This window comes from Myripristis murdjan, chromosome 6 (genome assembly GCF_902150065.1).
Source record: "Myripristis murdjan chromosome 6, fMyrMur1.1, whole genome shotgun sequence".
In the NCBI taxonomy this organism is placed as follows: domain Eukaryota; kingdom Metazoa; phylum Chordata; class Actinopteri; order Holocentriformes; family Holocentridae; genus Myripristis; species Myripristis murdjan.
Genome location: NC_043985.1, coordinates 5886407 through 5897842, shown reverse-complemented (window position 1 = coordinate 5897842; position 11436 = coordinate 5886407).

Here is an 11436-nt window from a genome sequence, read left to right as displayed (position 1 = left end):
TAAAGTTCACTCCCTGAGACTGGGCTGGATCAATCTTCATCCTGTCAATCACAATCAGTCCCAAATGAACAATTTTAAATGGAGTGTGATGTCTGACCTAGTGGGGATGTGTGAAAGTATCATTATCTATCAAGCCTTCATTATCTTTTTTTTACCTTCAAAGACAGCTGATGCAGCTGACATCCGTAATTAACTTGTGACATCTTGTCAAGTGAAAACTATTTTTGGCTGGACTAGTTCTCCAAAAACTAGCCACTGCTGTTGACTAGTTTTTGCAAATCCAACCTTAGTCTTGGATTAAAAATGCAATTATAGATCTAGAAGAATTGTTATATAGGACTAAATCCTCTGGATTCTAATACAAGTAATACATAGGGCTGCAAATATCAAATTTTGCTCTGAAGCTATCTACAGCAGCCCAACTCGCAATGTTAATGCTTGTATGATTATTAGGATGATCAGTAGGTGGGAGCCTATCCCTCCATACACTGGGTCTAAGGCAAGGAAACACCCAGGACATGTCCATCCTAATATTAAATATATATATATATATATATATATATATATATATATATATATATATATATATAATTGACATATACTAGCAAAGAATAGAAAATTTAATACTGCCCTGATCCTCACTTGACTTTTGGCATGTTAAAAAAGCTGTGAATTTTTCAAAGTGCATTTATTTGGGATTTACCTGAGAAAAGCTTGATCAACATGTCACTTTATGTTGCTCAGACTTCCTGCTTATGCAGTTGGTAGTCTTGCCTCTATCTCTTTTATTAGCTAATAGCTAATAGTGTGCTCGTTATATCTCAATGGGCTTTTAGGATGTGTGGTGGACCCTTCATCAGACAATTAGCACAGTGTAGAGCACGTGTAGTGCACTAATGGGTGGCATATGATTTCAGTGCCTGAGTTTTGATAATATATATTCTATTTCTCAGCCACTTCTGTGTGTAAAAATACAGAATCTGCAGTTTGAAGAGGTTTGTGCAACTTTTCCACTGACGTCTGCATCAAAATCAGGCAAAAGAGAGTGGTACAGCCTCCAAAATCCTATAATTTATTATTTCTTGACCTTGAAATCCTCATGATATGAACAATGACTCTATTATGGTGATGGAGATGATGTCTGTCATGCACAGGTGGCTATGACACCTAACCATTTCAAGCTTGCCCACATTGTTCTGTGTGTTCACTGAAGTGGTTTGCAGGTGCTTAATCCATAGTGCAAACATGCTATGTGGCAAAATCACTATTGCATTGTTTGTTGAGTAAAACACCTCCTGTATTCAAATGCTGATATGATGTAAAAGTTGTGGGAAAATGTTAACATTCTTCATACATCCTGTTCACTTCTCTCCACCTTTGTCCAGGAAGTTGTAGATGGAGTATCTGATGCCAGAGACAGTCAGGTTTGATCATGCTTCCTTCTTCCAGCTACCTCGGTTCGCTGCCAATACTCCATTCCTGTTGGTTAGCCATGGTAATGCACCGTCTGCAACTAAGCATTGTAAATTAAATGAAGTAATTAGCGTAATTGCCAGAAATCTATGTTGCCATTAAGTTGCCACTCCATAAGAGTAATCATTTGCCTCTTATCCACTTAATTGATTGGCACAGTACATTACAAACACAGAACCCCTCATCTTATCTTTCCATTGAAGATGCTTCTCTCTCATCACGCTGCGAGGTTGTAAACAACATATTATCAAAACACAGCATTTCCATTCTGACAGATGCCTTCTCAGGCAGTGAGCTTGCTGTTTTGTGAACGCATCACGGAGGTAATTTCAACAATGAAACAGGATAAGACTGGCATTTGGCAAAGCATCACAATCCAGCCCACTTGTGTCTGTAGATAACTCTGTTGTTCAAATGTCATTTTATTCTGCAAAATCTCAGTGTTAAAATATTCAAATCCAAACCTTTCCCCTTCTTTTTATCTTCTATGACGGGCTTGCTCCCACTTAGAGCGCTGGGTGCTATCTGGATCCTCCAATGCATCCCGGTCTTGTTAAGTTCCTTTCATCTCTCAAGAAAAAGACGCTATCTAAAGCTTGAAATGCAGTATGACACTCTGGAAAATGTCAGACATTTGGGAGCGGTATGAGCGTTTTGTCGCTGATCATGGTCCAGATAAATAAATAGTCTGAGGTGTTTCATCGGTTTCCCCAAAGAGCCCCAGGAAGCCCGACCATCCAGTTTTTTTTTTGTCAAGGACGTGCAGCATCTGCCTGCAGTGCATTTACCGACGGCTCCGGCACTATTTTGTCCACCTTGATGCTCCTCATGCAGCTCTCCACCTGAAGGGAAAAAGAAAGCCTTCTTGCGGACCACATGGCCAACCCCCAAGGTTGATGAATCCCATCTCTATGGATTTCTAAATCAATGTGTTTCTGTCAGGTCGTACAGTTTGGGCGTTTCGCTGCTCCGCAAGCGTGAAAGCACCCCTGTGCTTAGGCAACTGAGTTCCCTAACACCTTCCAATCACAGTCCAGCCGAGAGGAACCGGAGCAAAGTGGATGTCAACATGCCTCTCTGATGATGGATGGGCCTCACTAGAGAGATGATGGATGACCAGGGCGGCCATGTTTGTTTCATATCATGCAGAATGAGTTACTATGGCAATTCTGCTGCTCCAATGACCTCCGGCTGACCTTTGTCAAAGGGAGAAGCCAGCTGTGGCTTTGGCGGCCTGGTGGATGATGGCCATGGTGAGGCAGACAAGAAATCCGTCGTCCGGCTGAGCAAAGATTCTCGTGAAAAGTATTAAAATCTTGTTGATTTTCTTGTTGTCTTTGGCTTCAAAAGCTATATAGCCACTTGTGACTGATTGTGGACTAATGTTTGTTTTCTTCTTCTCAGCACAAAATTCCAATAAGTTGTGCTAATTAAACACAGAGGAAGTAATTAAAAAGTCCCACTATCTGCAGTGGGCAGACTGTGTGTCTCGCTAAGACGTGTGATAAATATGGAGGAAGAGACTTTTATTTCAGTTTCAAAGTCCTTTTGAGAGACCAGTCACAATGAAATTGCTTTCCTAAACCAATCTTGACAAATTATCATTGAATGCATGAACAATGCAACATAAATAGTGTCTAAGAAGTTCACTTATTTCTTTTTATCTGTCGCAATTAGAGGGTGTGAATCAAACTTGTCTTTACTTCCTAACGACATTTATTTTCCTCTTATTTTACTCTCAACTGCTTTACATTTCCATCTAAGTAGACGTGTCTATTAAGAAGGTCTTTCATGTGACAAAATATAAAATGGACACAAGCCAAAAATCTCTATCAACCAGTTCTATCAAAGTCACTGACTCTGCTATGATATTCAGCCCAACTTAATTGCAAATTTTGCTTTTTTTTAGGAAACACATAACCTTGAAATAGTGGTGATGTGTTGTATTCACCTTTGAAATAACAGAGGACAGCGGATGATTTTTTTTTTTTTTTTTTTTTTGGCCTCTCTGCTCCACTCGATAGCAACAGTGGAGAGAGACAGGAAAGGCAGCGGGGACAGAGGGGACAACATGCAGCGGACCTTGAACCCCAGCTGCCGTGACGGGGAACCCAGCCCCAACATGTAGCACGGGACACCAGGCAAGCCATGGAGTCATTTTTTACTCTCTGTGGCTCAGTGGAATCTATAGCCATCTGGCAGTCTATCGACATTAATATGGCCATTTGATTTTTCAACATTTGTATTAGCATCATAAAAATAACTTCACGTAATTCTAATTTGAACTACTTTATGTTTATATCCAATATTGCCTTGTTTTCTGTTTGTTTTCCCACATCATTATTTGCTGACGTAATGACCCGTTTTCACAAATCTCATTTTGGTGACCCCAGGGATCAATAAAGGACATCTGATCTTACGTTAGGAAGACATTTTTGTTTTGTCTTTCCTTGACACACTTGGAGTGGTTTGTTAGCTTCAGCAGCTGCGGCACATTCAGAATTGACAAAGACTGACGTGAGAGGATGCCCGAAGCAGGAAAAGCCAGATGATGCACTGGGAAACAAACAAGACTTTTTTTTTTTTTTTTTTTTTTTTTTCACAGCAGTTCAGCGTTGTATTTCTGCATTGTTGGACAACAATGACACAAAAAATATTGTTCCTAACCGGACTTGGGCTCAATGGTATTTTGTACTTTCAATATTTGTTTTATATTGCTTGGCGCACAGGACTGATGGGGTTTACTGCATCTGATGGATGCTGGAAGACTAGGCAGTAATAAAGCCATGTTCACAATGTTATGTAAGCATCTCATGCAATTAATGAGTCACCCCTGAACCTCCACATATCATGTAGCATGTTTTCAGTGGATAATGAAATCTTCTGAAATTACTGGTGCCCTGGACATTGTAAGGTTCAGATTTGCCAATATATAACTTACTGATTTAGCGAACAAAATTTGAAGTTCGTGCCAAAAAGGTATTCAAAATCCTCCTCATGCTTTCAGGAGAAACGTAAATATTGAATGTCTATGAGTGAAAATAAAATCAGGGCAAAAACTCTAATTAATGCTAAAAATGTGCCTTGATTTGCATGAGATTAATTTTACAAAGGGTCTTTTGTTTTGACCAAAATACAATAGGCAATGCATTAGAATTTTTGCTTTTGCACATTACATGCAAGGAAAATGTTTACAGGATTAAATTAACTCACAGTCTCCGCCATTATTACAAATCATTTCACATCCTCAGGTAAGATCAGCCCTGCACCAACAGAGCTTGACCCTGTTTTCACAAGGTAATGTTTCCAGCGTTCATTTGTATTGTCCTCTGCAGCAAACCGCATTCATCTGGTGGGCAAGATGTTAAGAGAGACTATCAGACATCCGTAATCAAAAACTGTTTTCATGTAAGTGTTAATTTGGACTGGGGTGGCTCCTCCAGTTCCACCATGCTTCCCTCTGTGTCATCAACACAAAGCAGTTGCCCTCCAGCAATGAGAGTGGGGCACAACCTTGAAATACAAATACGAAAAACCCCAAACGTGGCTTCCCGCCGAGTCCAGCTTAGAAAGGTAGTGTGTCTCTGTGTGTGTGTATTGACTTGTCTTGTTATCTTTGTGAGATGTGAGAACCAGTTTGAGTCTTAGATCGTACAAAGTGAGATTATTCTGGCTTTTCGCTTGGGTTCAGGATAGAAGATTGGATTAGAATTGGGGTTTATGTTGGGGTCAAGGGTTCAGGTTCGCTCCAAAATTCAAGTTTTGTCATTATCTACTCACTCCCATGTCAACTGAAAGTCTGTAGAAGTTTGTAGGACCACTAAACAGTCAGAGAGTTAGCTCTCATCGCTCTGTCTCAGCCTTCTTCCAAACTACATGTGGTAATGATGCCATCTTCTTTATAGTCTTCAAAAAAAATCTGAAATTCCCATCAATTCTGTAGATGTAGGAAGCAGGGCCGACACAGAGCACATTTTCCGGAAAAGGACAAATGAGTCCCCAACAAAAACCTGAAAATTTCATCCTGCAAAGCCTGTCCACTGGCTGCTGATTCTTAAATCAGCTTTGAGAGCTGAAAGCACTTCCCTTCATGAGTCCAGCGTGCTAGCAGACCAAGTGAAGTAGCTAAAGTAACATTTCATTCATTTCAGGATAAAAAATGGGTTGCATGTTAAACAAGAGAATAGTGAAATCATTTTTTTAAGGGGCATAAAATTGGTTAGTGTGAATCCAGACATTAGTAATAAACTGTATTTACCACATACTGTAAGTAGGAATCAAACAATCAAAAATACCACCTAACATGTTTTGCATGTAAGGCGGCATTTTTAGGAAATCCAGCCACCAGGACTATCTGGATCATTACAGTAGGAAGCAAACTCAGCATACGCTCCTTAATCTGGTGAGGCCTTAAGAAAACATCAGATGGTTCCTTTGCTGTGCAGGATCACCCCTACCTGGGCAATCCATGAAATAAACTGAGGGTCCTAGGATTTCATTAGCATTAACCAGAGGGACGGAGTCAACAAATGAAGTTGAAAAGAAGATCACAGCATGTCATTACAATACAAAAGCAAAGTGAGGCAAGGCCTGACATGGACAAACCTCTCAGCTGTTACTGACAGAGATGGAAGCGATCTGGACTTTGTTAGTTGCACTAAATGTGCAAAAGTATTGATCTACACCAGGCACAAACCTGGCACGTCGGTGTTGAGCCGGCATAGCTGCTCCATTATCCCCGGCAATGTAAGCTCCACTTCAAACAAAGAGCACGTCTTCCTGCACAAATTAAACAAGACACTGTCAAGAAATGTATCGCACAATATGCCCTAAAATATGTGTAGCTATTGCATTAGAATAACTCTAATTATTGCACTAGTATAGATATAATTATACTTGAATGTAATTTCACTACGTTTTCACTAGTTTTGTTTTCCCTGCGGGATGGAAGAAGACACAACTCTATTTTGCGGGCGTGAATGGTGAGAACGCGGGTGCGAGTGGCTGGAGTGTAACGCACACACACACACACACACACGCGCGCGCGCGGTGGAAGCGGGCAGTAATGGTCAGAATTCCAGTGGGGGCGGATTAAGAAAACAGTCCCACACAGGGCTTAGTACCAAGTTAATGGGAAGCTTCCTTGGAAATGTGACAGACCCGTGTGTTTCCATGCAGTGACTTGTCACATCAGCCACATATGCAGGAAAAATGTCAGTAAACTCACTATTGTTACTGTGAGTCTTCCTGGCTAAGAGTAATGAGCTCTCACAGCTTCTGTTGCTCATGTTGGTTATATAACAGGAGGGTTCTCTATTTGTCTTCATGGTCACACTGTAATAAGAGTCAGTACTCATTTTATAAAGAGACCACCTCTTCACCAGGCAGTAAAACAGAGGCAGACAGACCTGGAGGAAAAGACACCAGGTATAACAGAGCTCTGTTCTCCGTAACACTGAAATGAAACTGGAGTGCAGGTGAGGCATGCGGTGCAGAAGGTTACAGTTAAGAGCCGGGGAATGAATGCAGTCGGTGAAAATCCTCATATGTGTTGTAATAGAAACGCGTGCACATGTGTGTGCGAGCGTGGTGTGTTGGCTGGGAGTGATGGTGTGCGGTGACAAGATAAATGCTGACTACCCTGATGGCTGACAGGCTCTGAGGAAGTTAACCGGGCTACACTATGAACACACCAAGCGATCACACTGCCGCATCATTATTCATCCCCGGGACTCTGTTCAAATGAAGCTGTGTATCTAATGATGGGCTCCCAAGACATCACATCATCATTGTGCGGACACCAGGAAGAGCAGCCACTACCCCGGTGGTGACTAATGGGGATCCAAATAAATAAATAAATAACGTCCACGGGAACAGCGAGACTGTAAATGAGTGTGTGTCTGTGTGCTGGTGCATCTGTATTCACTATTTGAGATCCTGAATTATAAATTAGGGGCATGTGTTTGGGTACGTAGGTGAGAGTGTTTCTTTGTGTGCTGAGGTGTGTGTGTGTGTGTGAGTGTATGCATGTGTACTGTGGAAGTAGACCCTGAGGGAGCAACTAAATGCCTCTGGCTTTGGCAGCTGATGGCTTACTGTGGGAAAGGAGTCTACAGTCCATGCCCATATGCACTGAGATAGATATTTATAAATAGATAGATAGATAGACAGATCAGTCTTATATAACAAACCCTGTTCAATGCCCAACACACAAAACAAACATGACTGTGACAATATGTATATCTTGCAATGGCCTTTTGCATGTTATGTGGGTGCAGTTAAGTCATATGTAACACTTTTCATTTATCACTTTTAGTTTACTGTCCAGAACAACCGCAGTCTTTCACTTCAGACCACTGAGCAGCTGAGCAACCCAGTTAAATATTCTGTGAAAACACATTGACCCTAACCCTAACCTCGTGAGCTGGGGAACATAGGACCTTGGGAACATGTAGGACCCTTTGTCATGTTCCTATTATGTGTCATATCAATATGGGCAACATATTGGTGACATAGGAATGACTAGCACCTTGCAGCACATGCATATTTCCTCAACCCACAGCTCCTGACGTTCATGAAGTGAAATTCAGTTCGTCAGTGGCTGTGTGTGGCACAGCAGAGCCACACATGAACAGGCCTGGGTGACACTTCTTCATGGAGGTTTTTGCCACAAGCAAATCCTTCAAGATCTAATATAGCTACATGCCCTCGCTGAGTTTAGCAGAGCACCCAATAGGTTTGTGGAAAAAAAAAAAAAAAACAAAGACTTGATACATTTTCCAAGCTGTGTCTTTAGCCAATAGGGAAGTCTGGCCACCATTTGGTTCAACAACAGCAGCTTCAACTGTAGTGTGCAGTTCTGGGGTTTTGCACGCTGCAGAATGCAAAACCCTTATTGTGTCCTTTTGCCTGAAAACACACCATACTCCTTAACAACTTTGTAATTTCAAGATTGAACTCTTAATTTTAATTGAAGACAAATGACTTTACAAAGTTAATGTACATTTCAGAGGTATATTAAAAATTTACTATATTAATATATATAATATATACAAGAGGCAGTCAAGGCTTTCTTGATATTGCTTAATATAGCATTTCATTGGTAATGGTAATATTTAAAAATACTTTAATACTGAAATTAAAATGTTATTTTCCATTGACAATGTAAATTCCAGTTGTTATGGTTCAGGGATTGATTCAGGAATACTATAAAAAGATAAAATCAAAGTAAAACCAACAAAGAAGTCATGACTCTTGATTTGCTGTCTCAGAAGTTAAGTAATGAACCCACTGACAGAAATGACAGAAATTGAATTATTTAGGGGGATTTTATGGCACTCCAGTTCAGAGTTTCTTAATCCATGCACAAAACAACTTAATTTTCAAAATTAAAGGATCATGCTTCTCAGTGGAAGGAAATCACAAACTGAAGTGGAAGCAGAAAAATAAATCAAGAACTAAATTGTGGAATGGTGGATTGTTCCTTTAAGCTTGTCAGGTCAGTTTGGTGGGTTGTTACATGTTGTTGGGTAGTTCATGTAAATTAGCAGCTGCGTTAGTGAGAGTTCACTCAGGGAACCACAACAGTACCTGCTCGCTGGCTCACCCACTCGCTTTGAAGAAAAGCTTACAGCATGTGAACAGACGGTGTTTCCCTCCCTCCTCTCCACACCAAATGTTTCACTGCAGAAAGACAAATGTACTTTAAAGTTAAAAAAAGAGAGGTTTACCTCGGTCATTACTGTAATGACAAGGATAACTTGCTCTGGCCACTGAGGCAGCTCCATCTAACAAGCCAGAGATGGCAAGATTCAGACCAGAAGTATTTATTTATTTATTAGCCTTCAAAATAAAAACAGTAAAATTCCTCAAAAAAAAAAAAAAAACATTTCAGTAGAATGGCATAAATCTAATCTATTCAGTGAAACCATTACAATAAACTTGGCAGTAGATCTCTGTGATAGATGTGTCTACTTGACACCAAACATGACACAACATAATTCAGCTGGTGTGAAGATTAGAAATGGATCATGCTCATGATCGTCTGTTTCTTTTCTCAAATCGTGTCCACATTCTGTAGAGACATTTCACAAAAATGCACCGTTTCCTGTCATTTAAGGGCGGTCACCTCTGATCTTTGTTGCAGACAGACGTCACCATTACACGCTATAGTGGAGATACAAATGACGAGAGTGAGAAAGAGAGAGAAAGAGAGAGAAAGAGAGAGAGAAAGAGTGTGTATGTGAGTCTTTTAAGAAAAGAAAATACAATTTGCACTAATCGCTTCCAATTAGTTCCCCGCGGTCTGTATATTTGTGTGTGTGTGTGTGTGTGTGTGTGTGTACGCCTGGGTACCCACATTGCCTACTCTATTTTATCATTTGAGACACATACACAACATAGTGACAGTGCAATAATGGTTTGTGTGTGTGTGTGTGTGTGTGTGTGTGTCTATTTTGTAACTTAAATCCCCCTTCGTTACCTCTGCTATAACCATTTCCAATTAGTTCTCTATGGTGTGTGTCACAAACACATTGTCATGATGGCAGTATATTCGTCTGTGTGTGTGTGTGTGTGTGTGTGTGTGGTTGTGTGTGTGTGTGTGTGTGTGTGTGTGTGTGTGTGTGTGTGTGTGTGTGTGTGTGCGCACGAGGGAACACCAGTGGACATTATTGACCCTGACAGCTCTGGAGCAGAGCCCAGCCATGAGCCACGTTAACCAATGTGTCAGGTGCTGGCGTCCTCTCTACATCTTGCCCTGGTTCAGACTGGCGGCCAAGCAGAGCCTTTCCAGCCTTCCACCCTGCTGCTCTTAGCTCAGCAGTGGCTTGCAATGGCCCTTTGTCAGACCCCTGTCTGTCCTGGACCAGCTTTTTGATGTGCCGGAGGAGCTAAATATGGTGCATGGAAAGCTCACACCCCAAAAATGTTTGGCTGAAAATAACCGAAGTTGGGTGTTTTCTGACTCGGCTGCAGACCCAAGGTTAATTCAGTTCACCACAGGAGCGGGGCACCACGGTGGCTCGCCGGCTAAGCGTGTGCACCATGTGTTGAGGCTGAGTCCTGATCACAGCGTCCTGGGTTCAAATCCAACCTCAGGCCATTTGCTGCATGTCATCCCCTGTCTGCTGTCTCTCTCCACTGTGACTGTCAAACAAAGCAGAAATAATAATAATTCAGTTCTGCATATTGTTTGCTTCAAACAGAACATGATTAAAAGAGGAATTTTCTATACCAGCCAGTCAGAATATTCACTAGCCAAACATTGTTTCTTTAAATATGATCAAAGGATCACAGCGATAGTTAATTATGTGCATCTCATTATCTTTGGTAATAATATGGAGGTTGATCACAGGGTATCACAGTCTGTTTTATTTGTCAGTGTAATTCTTGCACCTGTATTACACCAGTCGACAACTGCATGCAAGCATTTTCTATTACTCAAGGTTGCTCATCCCAAACAACAAAAGAATTTGTTTCAGACTTCTCCACAGCACAAATCCTTCCTGACAAAACATTTTTGGATACTCTTAGTCAGATGCACCAGCCAGTCATGACCCCCCCTTCTCAGTATCTCGGTAAGTGTTTGTGTCGGTAACTGTGACAACTTCAGAAATCTTTAGTCACCAGAGAGGCTGGTGGATCTACACACTTGCTACCAGAGCCACTTCTTACCCACATTTACACAGTTAGAGGGTGTTTATTTCATTCCCTGACAAACACCCTTCCAAATCATTTCAGATTGAGTTTCATATTTGAGAAATTCTTTGTATATTGTTTCACTCCCCAATGTATGTGGCATTTTGTAATGCTTTAATGGATTGCTATAGAAGCAGCAGAGTCGTCTCTTCACATGAGTCCCATATAAGCGCAGACAATACGGTCACACAAATTATTTATAAAGTACAGGTAACTTGATTGCATGAATTAGTCACACAGCAGTGTGAGAATACACGGTGACTT